This window comes from Lutjanus erythropterus, chromosome 10, assembly GCF_056507025.1.
Source record: "Lutjanus erythropterus isolate fLutEry1 chromosome 10, fLutEry1.hap2, whole genome shotgun sequence".
NCBI lineage: Eukaryota > Metazoa > Chordata > Actinopteri > Lutjaniformes > Lutjanidae > Lutjanus > Lutjanus erythropterus.
In genome coordinates, this window is record NC_139326.1 from 9,849,032 (window position 1) to 9,861,053 (window position 12,022).

Genomic DNA, 12,022 nt, shown 5'->3' on the forward strand with positions numbered 1-12,022 from the left:
CTGGGAGAGAGGGGTCTGCCAATAACACTTAAGAGACAGAGCAGGAAAAGTAAGTGCTTTTATTACAGCTCATCACTCATGTAATTTCTGGCAGCATTTGTGATTACAGATCAAGTGATTGACTAACTACACATTCTGCGGCTGAGTTATGAACCGGGTGCCTACCATTCCAGCCCCGGCAGATTCTCCGTGTCAGCTGTAACTCATCCTCTCCCTGGGTGCTAAATCAAAGAGCACACCACTGCGGCCGGAAGAGTTAAATAATAACTTGAGCTTTATTGTAAATCTGTCAGAAATTAAACCTGCATGGACGTCGTCTTGGCCCTGATGTTGTACTGCATGGGGTGAAGAGGCTGGATGGAGGGGATCAATAGAGGCCCTGATGGAGGTATTGATGGATGACAGGTGAAGTGGGTGTGTGCGCACGGGTGTGTGTTTGTGTATGGGCGCGTGTGTGTGTATATGTGTGTGTAAGGGGTGGGATTGAATCACCCAGGGGTTAGGTAGAGAGCGCGGCTCAGGGTGTTTAATCGACAGGTCTCACCTTGAATCGATTGGCTGGAGTCTCGCAGGGCAAAGACGTGATACACACAACCAACACTTACTCACACACACCAAAACAAACCATAGGGAGCGAAACAGACGATGGGGTGGAACAAGGGCGGATGTCTCAATGCCATTAATGCTGCATGCCTATATGTAGTCAGTGCTGTGTTTAGTTTGAAGACTCAATTCAAAAGCGCTTTTATTGTTTTACTCGTCACTCTCCTGGAGCAGAAGTTTCTTTCAAACACTTTTGCTTAGATTCACAAAATTAATATCAGTATGTGGTGGTGGAAAAAACTTTAGTAGTCGTAATCTCTACTTACTTCCACCCATATCAGTATCTTCTTTTACCTTTAAAAACTGGGATCCATATAATTAATAGCTTAGATGTCCATTTGTATTCTTTCTTCAACTGAAATGAAGACTACTGTGATGAAAACCAAATGGAAATAATGTAACATGACATATCTGTTAAATATTTCAAATCATTCTTATAGGTGGTACAGTCATTAAAAATTTGATACTGTGCAAATTTAAAATCAGTGCTTGAAGTGATAAAATACTAGTAATTACAACATTACTAGAGGTATTAATTTGCAATATTAATATGATTGAGAAATAGCTTTACTTTCACTGAAATCAATTTTGAGTGACGTGTCTAACCCAACACTGCCAACGTGATAGAAAGTGCCAAGTTATTGACAAAAGGTTATTTTTATTAAATAAAGATAATCAAAAAACTAGAATTACCACCTCCATCAACCAGTCAAGTTGCATTTTCCATCTTTTACATGTCTTCCCAGGCCCATATAGTTTATGTAGTTAAAACTTAAACAAATGTCAAAAGTATTTCTTGGTAAAATGGAAGGTATCACTACAGTACCAGTGGACAGTCACAGAGCAGCGCAGAGAACTGATGGAGAGCTTCTAGTGTTTTTGCAGAACATTATGAAGTTACAGTGAAGTTGACCTTTGACCTTTTGGATATAAAATGTCATCGTCTCATCATTTTATCCTATTAGATATTTCTGTATAATTTTGTCAGAATTAGCATAAGAATTCTTGAGTTATGGCCAAAAACATGCTTTGTCAGGTCACAGTGAACTTGACCTTTGACCACAAAAAAATCTAATCAGTTCATCCTTGAGTCGAAGTGGACGTTTGTGCCAAGTTTGAAGAAATTCCCTCCTTCCCATTCACAAGAACCGGACTTACAGACAACAACCCTCAGGGCCGCGGCTGTTGCTGGCACAAAGGCATAAAAACATCACATGCGCCATTTATAATGAAATCCTGATGAGAGGAATTACCATGTGGTTGTGGTCCGTGCTGTGGCAAAGAACCAGCCTGCATATTGTACAAGGCTAATGAAGGACCTCTCCCTCTCAGAAATATAAAAAACAAAACTGAGCACAGACACAGAGTAAAGCAGACTCAAAGGACGCTCTGTTTCCTGTAATGATCCTACTTCACTTTGAGAAACCTCATCATATAGTATTATCTCACACTCAAAAGAGCCATAGCAGCATGCATATGTGACTCGTACTGTAGAGACATGCAGCCATGAAAATACTCCACCGTGAAATGTCTTACAAGAGGCCAAGATCTGAGAGGGCGTTATGTCTTTAATAAATAACATGCTGCAAGTATTGAAATGAATGCAGTTCAGTAGTAACATACAGTAAAAAACTCAGCTCTCTCAAGTTCTGTTGAAATGTGGTGATTCAAGGACTCTGCAACTCCTACACATGGCTTTGACTGTGAGACCAAAGTCGAATGCTTTCAGACGAGGTCAACGTTTGCGACTGAGATGGTTTGTAAGAGGAGGCACAGATCAGTGAGGGGTAAAGTGAAGCCCTTTAATGCTGATCTAGAGTCTGTTTTGGAGAGCTCTTACAGAGCAAAAGAGGCCAAAAGTATTTACCTTTATATTTGGTCTCGAGAAAAGCTTCATCAAGCAGATAACAGAGTGTGCATTCTCTCTCCATAGCCATCATTTTTGGGGACTATTGGGAAAAAATTCTTTGACGCTGATGAAAATAAACATGTTTTGATTTCAGATCATTCACATAACCTGACATAAAGAGGTAAATATACATTATTCAAACATTAAAACAACAGATCATACATGATTTTTAGGTCCACTGGTGAACAGAACTGGTTTTGCAGATTATTTAAGATTCTTCCGAGACGTTCCAAAGGAAGAAACCACCCCTCTGTGTGCAGGACAGTACCTGAAGGGTTCAGAAGAGGAAGGAGTCAGAGAATGAGAGGTTTCAACTCGTAGTCTCGGTTGGATGGAAGGGGACAACTGAACTTGGTGCCCAAGGCTCAGATAGGAAGAAGAACCGTAAATCGGAGACTTGAGGCCAGTGTGTAGTCCAGTTCTTGAACTGTGACAAGATGCTACCCTCTGAGCTGCAGGATCTGTGCCTCTCCCAGGAGGGGCAGGTTCGTGTCTGAGCCTGGGACTCTGCAAAATGCTACTGTTACCTCCAGATCTTTGAACCAATTCATTCAGATGTGCAGATCTCTCCTGAAGAGAAAAATAACATATGCCTCGGTCAACCAGTCAAGTTCCAGCTTATATCCATGTCTGTTGGCTCATATGATGAAGACTTTGAAGGAATTTAATACAAGGCAGTAAGTGTATTTTTTTGTGAAATGGAAGTCATCACTACTAGGTCTCAGTGACCTTTGACCACCACATTCTCATCAGTTCATCCCTGAGTCCAGGCGGAAATTTGTGCCAGATGTAATAAACCTCCCCTCTGAGTATTTCTGAGATATCTCATTTTACAAAAATGGGATGGATTGAAGTCACAGTGATCTTAAACTATGACCACCTAAATCTAATCAGTTCATCTTTGATTCCAAAAGGACATCTGCGACATGTTTGAAGAAATTCCCTCAGGGCATTCTTGAGATATCATGATGTGAATACATTAAAAGACAAAACTTACTGGGATATAAAAAAGGCGTTTTAACTTCATTATTAACTGCTTACTGTTTGTAAATGACTGTTCTTGCAGCAGTCCACTACTAAAGTCACACCTGAAGCCTGCCAGCCAGTTACTGTACACTTGCTCCTTTAATCTGAGCCAAAGTGATTCAATACTGCTTCTCCAAGTACAAAACCACTTAGCTCTTTCAATCACGCTGTAGAATGGACATTTATAGTAAGTACAACAAATAAGGGGTTGAGGGCCGGCAGTCCTGTGACATAACCGGGTCATCCTGATGTTTCCACTAACTATCTACTGCCAACTATCTAATAAAAGCAAAAAAATATGTTTGGATTGGATGTACTGAGACAAAAGAGATAAAGAAAAAGAAAGAAAAATCAGAAAAATATGTGTTTGTTTTTCTTTCAAGATATATGCATCTTGCTCATGGGAAGCAGATTTGTTCTTTTGTGATAACCAAATTAACACTCACCTTTCGAGCCTCAGCTAAAACTCTGCTGTGAGGTTGTTGTCCCGTCAGTAGCCGAGGCAAGGATCTGGCCGGGGGCCTGCACTGCTCTCCCTCTGACCTGGGTAAAAGATGTAAAGTGGTGAAGACTACGTCTGTGCTTCCTCTGTTCCTGCACAGTTCTTTCCTCAGCTCCCACGGCCCTGCTGTCCTGAAACCCTCCCTCACATCCCGTTGGTCGGACTTGATTGATGAGCGGCCATTTCCTCTCCTGTCCATCCCCGTCACAGACCTGGCTATGGCAAATGCTGAATCGCGTAACGCTCCATATCCCTCATCTTTGTTTGGTCTTTCTTCTTCCTCTGCACTCTCACTTTCTTCATCTTTCTCCTGCTCCTCAGGGCCCTCTGGTCTCTCCGGAGCTTGAAGCAGCTCGTGATGAACCTGCTCAGAGTCCTGTCAGGAGGATACACAATATTTAGGTTATTCCTATTGTCACAGACAAGGCAAACATTTCAAAGTAGGTACAGTTCAATGTGACTTAAGGGCTGTCCTCACCAACAAAGATAACTACAACACCAACTATAAATACATAGTTTCTAAAAATCATTCCAACTCAGGTGGATGATGTGGTCCACACCACAACTGTTATGACAGAGACATGGGCTAGCATTGGGATTATTTTGAGCAATTTGATGAACAATAGACTAAAAGCCAATCAAAAGTCATAAAATATAATTCACTTATTAGGCAGCAAATTACACTTTAAAAAAGTAATTTTACCTGCGACATACTGTCAAACAAGCGCCGATTGGGTCTCCTGGGTCCTCTTTGATGATCGCCAGGATAACATCAAATTGATGCTGACACATCCAAAAGTATGGATAAAATTTGTCTTCAAGAGACGACAACTCTCGTAACAAAGTACTGTAGTCTCCTTATTCCTTTCATCTCTGAAGAATTGTGTGAATCCATATGCTGCTGTCTTTTTTTTCCTTTCTCTGTCAACGCAATGTACAGCAGTAACAGGTCATCAATATCCATTTTCCTGGGGTGCTTGGAGCTTGCAACATGTGCTTGGCACCACGGTTTACAGAACATTATCATTCATAAGTGTGGATGTTCACATCGTTTTTCAACAGTTACTGTTATAGTTATCGTTCTTGGTGTGGACAGCCCTTAAGTCTGTGTTGAGCAGTACTGGATTCATTACTGTAGTGTTACTTTTAGGGTAATCAGTAGTGTTAGGGATTGCTATTTCAAATTCAGAAATTACATAACGGTTACTAATCTCATGCTGCTTTACTTTGACAGTTAAGGGGTTGGCTCACTTGCTGTTTCACTGGGAGTTTGGAAAAAAGACAGAGTGGAAACTGGTATCAGCCCATCATGAAACACTGGTCTAATATGTGTCAGTTTGCTGCAGCTGTTGGAGCTGCAGGGAGATGGTTCACCATCACCAAAAGAGGAGAAACACACCTCTCAGTGGCAATAAAATCCCTTTAGGTAACAAGAAATGCACCTCCAGGTAACTCCGCAAGTTGTCTAATTGTTGATGTTTTTGATTAACTTGCTAACACTTTTAAGCCTACATTCAGGAATCAGCTGTGTTTTGTTAAGAGCTAAGAGGTGTGTGAACACCACTGTTTGACTGTGAGGATGGAGCTGTACTGAGAAGCAAAAGTAATATAACATGTAATGTATCAAATTACTCTTGCTCTTGAATAATTAGTTAAGTAATTTTGTAATCTGTTAAACAGGCTCAAACTGTCTCTGTCTCTTACTGCTGAAGAACAGTGATGTCTCAAAAGGGTGCAGGCTTCAATTAAGCAGCTGCAAGTCCTGTCCAATCCGCTGCTGCCGTTGCTATCAAGCAACAAGGTCATTCCCTGGCTTTGCCTTCCTCACAAATGTAATTACTTTGCTGTGAGTAATATTTAATTTAATTTAACTTTTCAAGCGACTTGCCCAACGCTGGACTTACTGTATTCAATATCAGTACATAAATCCCACTCCTAGGATTTCAGCATGGCATTTCTAGCTGAAGTGTGCACAGTAGTTGAATGCATTCATGTTTATGTGTCGAGGTGAAAGAATTGCCCCAGTAAGGTTGCCTTCATCAGACCACGGTATAATTCTAATTGGCTTTATTAGGGAGCTTAAATCTAATACCAACTCTGTGCGCTGCCTTAGGCTGTGTGTGTGTGTGTGTGTGTGTGTGTGTGTGTGTGTGTGTGTGTGTGCTCACCTCTGTTTGATGTTTACGACTCACCAGATCTCTCACAGAATGTTTTCTATGTAACAGACATGAGTTGATGGACTAACACAGGTCTATCACGGTAATAAAACTATGTTCCCTCCTGTGCTGCACACTTCTCCAGTCTGAGAGCAGAGCCCCAGTCAATAGGCAAATACAGCATTTAGAAGTTCAAGTCCAATGAAGCAGCAGTGCTATAGCGGCAGATCTAATGGTACAGACTTAAGGCAAGAGAAGAGCTGCATGAAACTGCACCGCAACATTTGACCCCATTTAAAAACTTGATACCAATTAGAGAGTTCTGGTTGTAAATAATTTAAGAGATCTCTCTCACTGAACACACACAAATAATTTTTACGAGCATGCACACATGCATGCGTGAACGTGCACGACCCCACACATTAACCTACGAGCATATGTGCACACTCCTGTGCACATGTGGACGCGCACATGCACACACACATAGACTCCACCACGCTCTGGAAACAGACTTCTTAATGAAGCCTTCCCCAAGTGAAAGTAGAGCAGAAATACATACTGGCCCATTTCTGCCTTCAGTTCACCCTCCTCTCCTCGATTTCTCTGTCTCTCCCTCACCTTCTGCACATCATTTGTTTTATTCATGTTTCGTTGTCTTTCTCTGTTGTCTCAATGAGTTAAATCACAACCCCTAATTTATGGCTACAGGCAAAGACAATTCTACAAACAAACTGGCTGATGAGAGGGGATGACTGAAAACATACGCGCCGAGCGGTGTGTGTAAATCTTAAAATGTCTGTTACTGTCTTTTTATCTATGGTTATTTACATAAGAAATGACAACGCGCGTAAAAGAATGGCTGTGATGCAAAATGAAAAAGGCTGTGCACCAGAGGAGAGGGTAGGCAAGAGGGAGAGGAGGGAGGGAGTAAATCCAGTGACACTGAGTGGGGAGCACTCAGGTGTGGTGAGAGGATTATACAAAACCCTGAGTATGAATGACAGTAAACACCTGAATGACAGAGAGATGGGGAGGGGCGGGAGCTTGTGTGTTGTGTGTGTGTGGCTGCGGGTGACAGTTTAGTGGTCTTTGCTGATACTCTGAGAGGTGAGCGAATATATTCACCACTTAATGCTTTTTTTTTCAGGGCTGTGCTGTTTACTCAAGTGCAACTTGTTCTATTCTGTTGTTCATTACTGATATGTTGATTCGCAGCATGTATTAAAGAAACCGAAACAATGAATGAAAGAGGATTTGAGGAGCAAACAATGGGTGCGTGGGAATGAGGATGTCAACAAGGCAGGCAGGGAGTGTGGAAGAGGAAGATATCAATCAGGAGCGATCCACGGCAAGAGTTGGGGAGCTGTTGAGTTAGCGAGTGAGTTACAGATTGAGCTATACAGTATACAAGTAAGTCAATAAAAGGGCTATAGAGCAAGAAAGAGGGGGTATGTTTATCTTACTCGCACTGTGTTTTCTTTCTCCGCGCGCTCCGCCGGTAGGGGATTGCAGACAAGGTCTCTGAAGCGAGCTTTGGTTTCTCTGTGAGCACATTCTCTGTTCTTCTCTCCGCTCCCTGAAACACAAATACACCTCTCTCAGCACCTCCAATCAACACTTTAATGCCCTTTTTTTGTCTTCTTTAATCCAATCTTTCGCTCATGGCTCTGTATTTCATGACTTTTCAGCTGCCACATTGTGTTACTGAAACTTAATTCACAGAAAGGGTGTTGATTTCTTTTCCAAAAGGCATTTCAAACTTCTTATATAATAATCTTATCAATACAACCCCGATGATTTTTCTTGATTTGCACAGTTAAAGGAAAAATTCACCCCCAAATCAAAAAAGCATTTTTCCCCTCTGTTATGTAGTGCTATTTAACCATCTAGATGTCTCTTTCCAGAAATCATGACCTGGTTACTCAAGATAATCCATAGACCTTGTTATGAGCAGTTTCCTGCAGCAACTACTTTCTTTCTACATTCGTTATGTAAAATTAACTGGAACTCATTTCCTTCTGCAATGGAATTGACCAGAACTACTTTCTTTCTACTAGAAAGTAAGCAGTTCATGCATATATTTTTTTGGCACTTTGATCACCACAAGCCGTGGGCCATTTAGTCCCATTATTTTGGAGAGAAGCCAGACATCTCTGTGGCTTATATCTCCAAAACTCTGCAACGCACACCAAGAAAAACTGGATGGATAAATAGCACTACAGGCCAGGGGAAATAGTTTTGATTTTGGGGTGAACTGTCCCTTTAAGCTGGATGGAAAGCTACTCCTTTTTTTTTGCAAGCCATTAGCGGGACTGCCAACACATTCACCCCCTCTCGAGGAATGCTCAAATGTGTTTTTAACCTTTGGCTTATGATTAAATTCAGAAGATTGCAATGTAAGTCGACAGAAAACTGAGTTCTTCTGCTGCGAAACCTGTTGTTCTTCCTGTGTGCAGTGATGTCACAGTGATGTCACTGGACGCAAGGAGAACTACAGGCTATTTCAGCTGCCTCTGGGTAGCCAGAGGGCATGCTAGATGAATATTTTTGTCACCCAATGTGATGTTTTGGCCAGCAAAGTAATAGCTGTAGGCTAGGCTTTGAGCACACCCTCTCCCTGAAACACAAACACACCTCTCTCAGCAACTCCAATCAACACTTTGGTGTCCTTTTTTGTCTTTTTAAATTCAATCTTTTGATTCTTTTTTTTATGACTTTTCAGTTGCCACATTGTGTTACTGAAACACCATTTAGAGACAAAGTGCACTGATTTCTATTGCTGAAGGCACGTCAAACTTCTTATGCAATAATCTTATCAATATAATCCTGTTGATTTTTCACAACTTGCACAGTTAAGTTGGATGTGAAGCAACTCTTTTTTTTTGCAAGCCATTAGTGAGAGTGCCAACACATTCACCCCCTCTTGTGGAATGCTCAAATGTGTTTTTAACCTTTGGCTTAAGGTTAAATTCAGAAGAGAGCAATGCATGTCGATTCCTAGATCTGCTCTTAGTGAAATCCCTCACCTCTACAGCTATATCACTGTACAGCGCTGACTCTACATGAAGCGTGACCCCGTTTCCCCCACGGCGACCCCCTCCTTCCCTTCACAGCCTTGGAAGATAGAGGAGCACAGGGGAAAGGCATGCCAAGGCAGTAGACACTTTTAAGCAAAGATTAAAGGTTTTTCTTTTTAATCAGTCATTTGGCAGCGATGTTAGCATTTCACCCTGGTGCGGCTAAGGATCAATTTTTAATGCTGCTGTGCAGAGAGCAGACAGGGTGATTGGCAAGAGAGAAGCTATTTACAAAGGATCTATTTACAAATTTTCCATAGAAATATGCAGAGGGCACAATTGACATCTCTTACAGAATTTTAAATGAGCCCTCTCCCTTTTTTCACTTTGTCACGAGGCACGACCTCTGTGAGCCCCTGATGATCACCGCTCTGTGTGTGTGTGTAAGCACATGCGTGTGTATTCACTCACATGTAAGAATAATAAAGGAATTTACACCTCTCCCTTGTGTTGCATTGTGTTACATTTCTCCATGTTGTGCTGCCAGGGGCTGGGTAACTAGGTCAATCACCCCTGGTGTAAACACATAACAAGAATCCACCAAGAACATGCTAATGACAACGACTGTTTTTACATATATATCTCTCTGATTTCTTCACTCTACTCACAATAAAGCTTAAACTCCTTGAGGAATGTTGACTTAAAGGGAAAATTCACCACTTTTCAATTGAATGTCCAGCCAGTGTTGATGGTAAATGTAGTCTATTAAAGCAATGGATTACTCAGTACTGGTATATTGACCGAAAAAACTGAATTCATCTGCTGCAAAATCTGCTGTTCTTCCTGCATCCAGTGACATCACTGTGACATCACAGGATGCAGGTATCTTAGATACATATTTTTGTCACCTAATGTAATCAACAAAATGATAGCTATTTGCTAAGGTGGTGGTAATAAGGCAACATGGGCGTGGGAGTGACAAGCTTGCCTGCATTGCATCCTGGTACATGTAGTGGTCAATATTGCTTCAATTAGCTATATTTACCATAAACACTGACTGAACATCCACATGAAAAATGCCAAAGTTACCCTTTAAGCTTGAGTATCTAAAGGAAAATATGAGTGGGTAGAAGAGGTGTCAACTTGAGCCACACGACTTGTACTGAAATCAGACTTGAGTCACAAATTGATGGCTTTAGACTTAAAAAATAATAAAAGACTTGCTGTTTGACTCATGAGTTTACTTGGACTTGAGCTTTTTGACTAGAAAACACATGATACCCATCCCTAAGTGCAATGATATGTTATTTATTTTAAAAGGGTGCCACGAATCAGTTCATTTCCTGAATCAACTAACATTAACACTATTATTTCCCAGCAGGTTTACACTTAATTCCTCATTTCTGACAGCAACCAGTCAAGTTGCAGGAGAGAACCATGAAGAACTAACATTACATTACAGAGTTCTAGTTGGAAAAAAAAAAAATCACTATTTAACACTTGAACTCAAAGTTTAGCACTTGAAACTACACTTGGAATTTGTCAGTCTTGATTTTGGACTTGACTTAGGACTTCCCTGTCTTGACTTGGGACTTGGTCACTAAGACTTGAGACTTACTCCTGACTTGCAAAACAATGACTTGGTCCAACCTCTGGTAGGTAGATAGTGGTACGAAGTGGACTGGATTAAGTGCTGTATGGCCTCCTCAGCAAATAACTGCAGCAAAAGTCTAAAAAGTTACAATGATGTAATACCAAGTTTGTGTGTTATTGTTGAATGAAGTTGACTTGGGATAAAGAAATGTTTCTTTGAGTGGAACAAGCATCAAATTAACTTGGACCTACAGTAAATCTCAGGGTGTGTTGAATGGTGATGACCTTGGAGAGGTGTAAAAGCCAAACAGACAGACAAGACAGAATCCCACACAAAAGAGGGCAAAGAACTGAAATATTGAGACCCACACAGGCTCATGTTTGGACAGACCTGACACCGCTGTCACCCCATGCATCTGTCTTCATATCCATCCATGAATGAATCCATATATCCATCCATCCATTATCCAACCATCCATTCATCCGCTATCCAACCATCCATTCATTCATGCCGTCAACCAGCCTTCCAGCCGACCAGCCCACACACCATTGATCCAATGATTGACCCTGCACTGGTTCGATCAATACTCTCTTGAATGGCATCATTGTAAGCGCTTAGGCACAATGGCCAGGCGTTGTTTGTGCAGTTCATTTCCAAGGTAGGAAGGCCATGCAGTGCTATAACCCGAGTCAACTCTCCTTTCTCCTACGCTTACATGATCACAGCAAAGAGAAAAGAGGGGCCACTGAGAAGGCATTGAGCAGAGAGCATTCTGTCCACATGTGACAAAAGGGACAGAGGTCCATGCAAAACTACATGTAATCAACTATTGATACTTTAGATAAGGGTGCCTGTAGATACAGTAGGTTTATAGACTGTCACACAGGAAAGTAGACAGACAATAGTAATAGCACACATTCAAACATTTATAGATGAAAGAAGCCATGTTTGCTGGTGCGCATCAGGCACAAACTAAAGGTAGAGTTGGACTGAACCATGCCATCTCCACTTTAGGACGAAATGGACAAAATCAAATACAACAATATATTTGACCAAATACCTTGATATTGATATTTATCAATATTGCAACCATAACAAAATACAAACACAATGAGATTTTTGATAAGTAACCATCAGTAATGGGGATATGTCCAGTAGAACAGGTAGAACGACTGCAGAGTCATTTGACCTCAGAATGGATGCAGATTGAACCCT

General features: G+C 41.3%; 1 pseudogene across 1 annotated transcript in view; it reads right to left on the reverse strand.

The window, feature by feature from the left end:
* Nucleotides 1-2,461: 2,461 nt before the first annotated feature.
* LOC146320035 (serine/threonine-protein kinase Nek9-like) overlaps nt 2,462-12,022 on the reverse strand; it is a 386,194-nt pseudogene continuing 376,633 nt past the window's right edge. The window contains exons 11-13 of the transcript XR_014771495.1: nt 7,660-7,772; nt 3,985-4,416; nt 2,462-3,082 (exon numbers count right to left, since the gene is read on the reverse strand). The product of XR_014771495.1 is annotated as a serine/threonine-protein kinase Nek9-like (transcript). The remainder of the gene's footprint in view (nt 3,083-3,984; nt 4,417-7,659; nt 7,773-12,022) is intronic.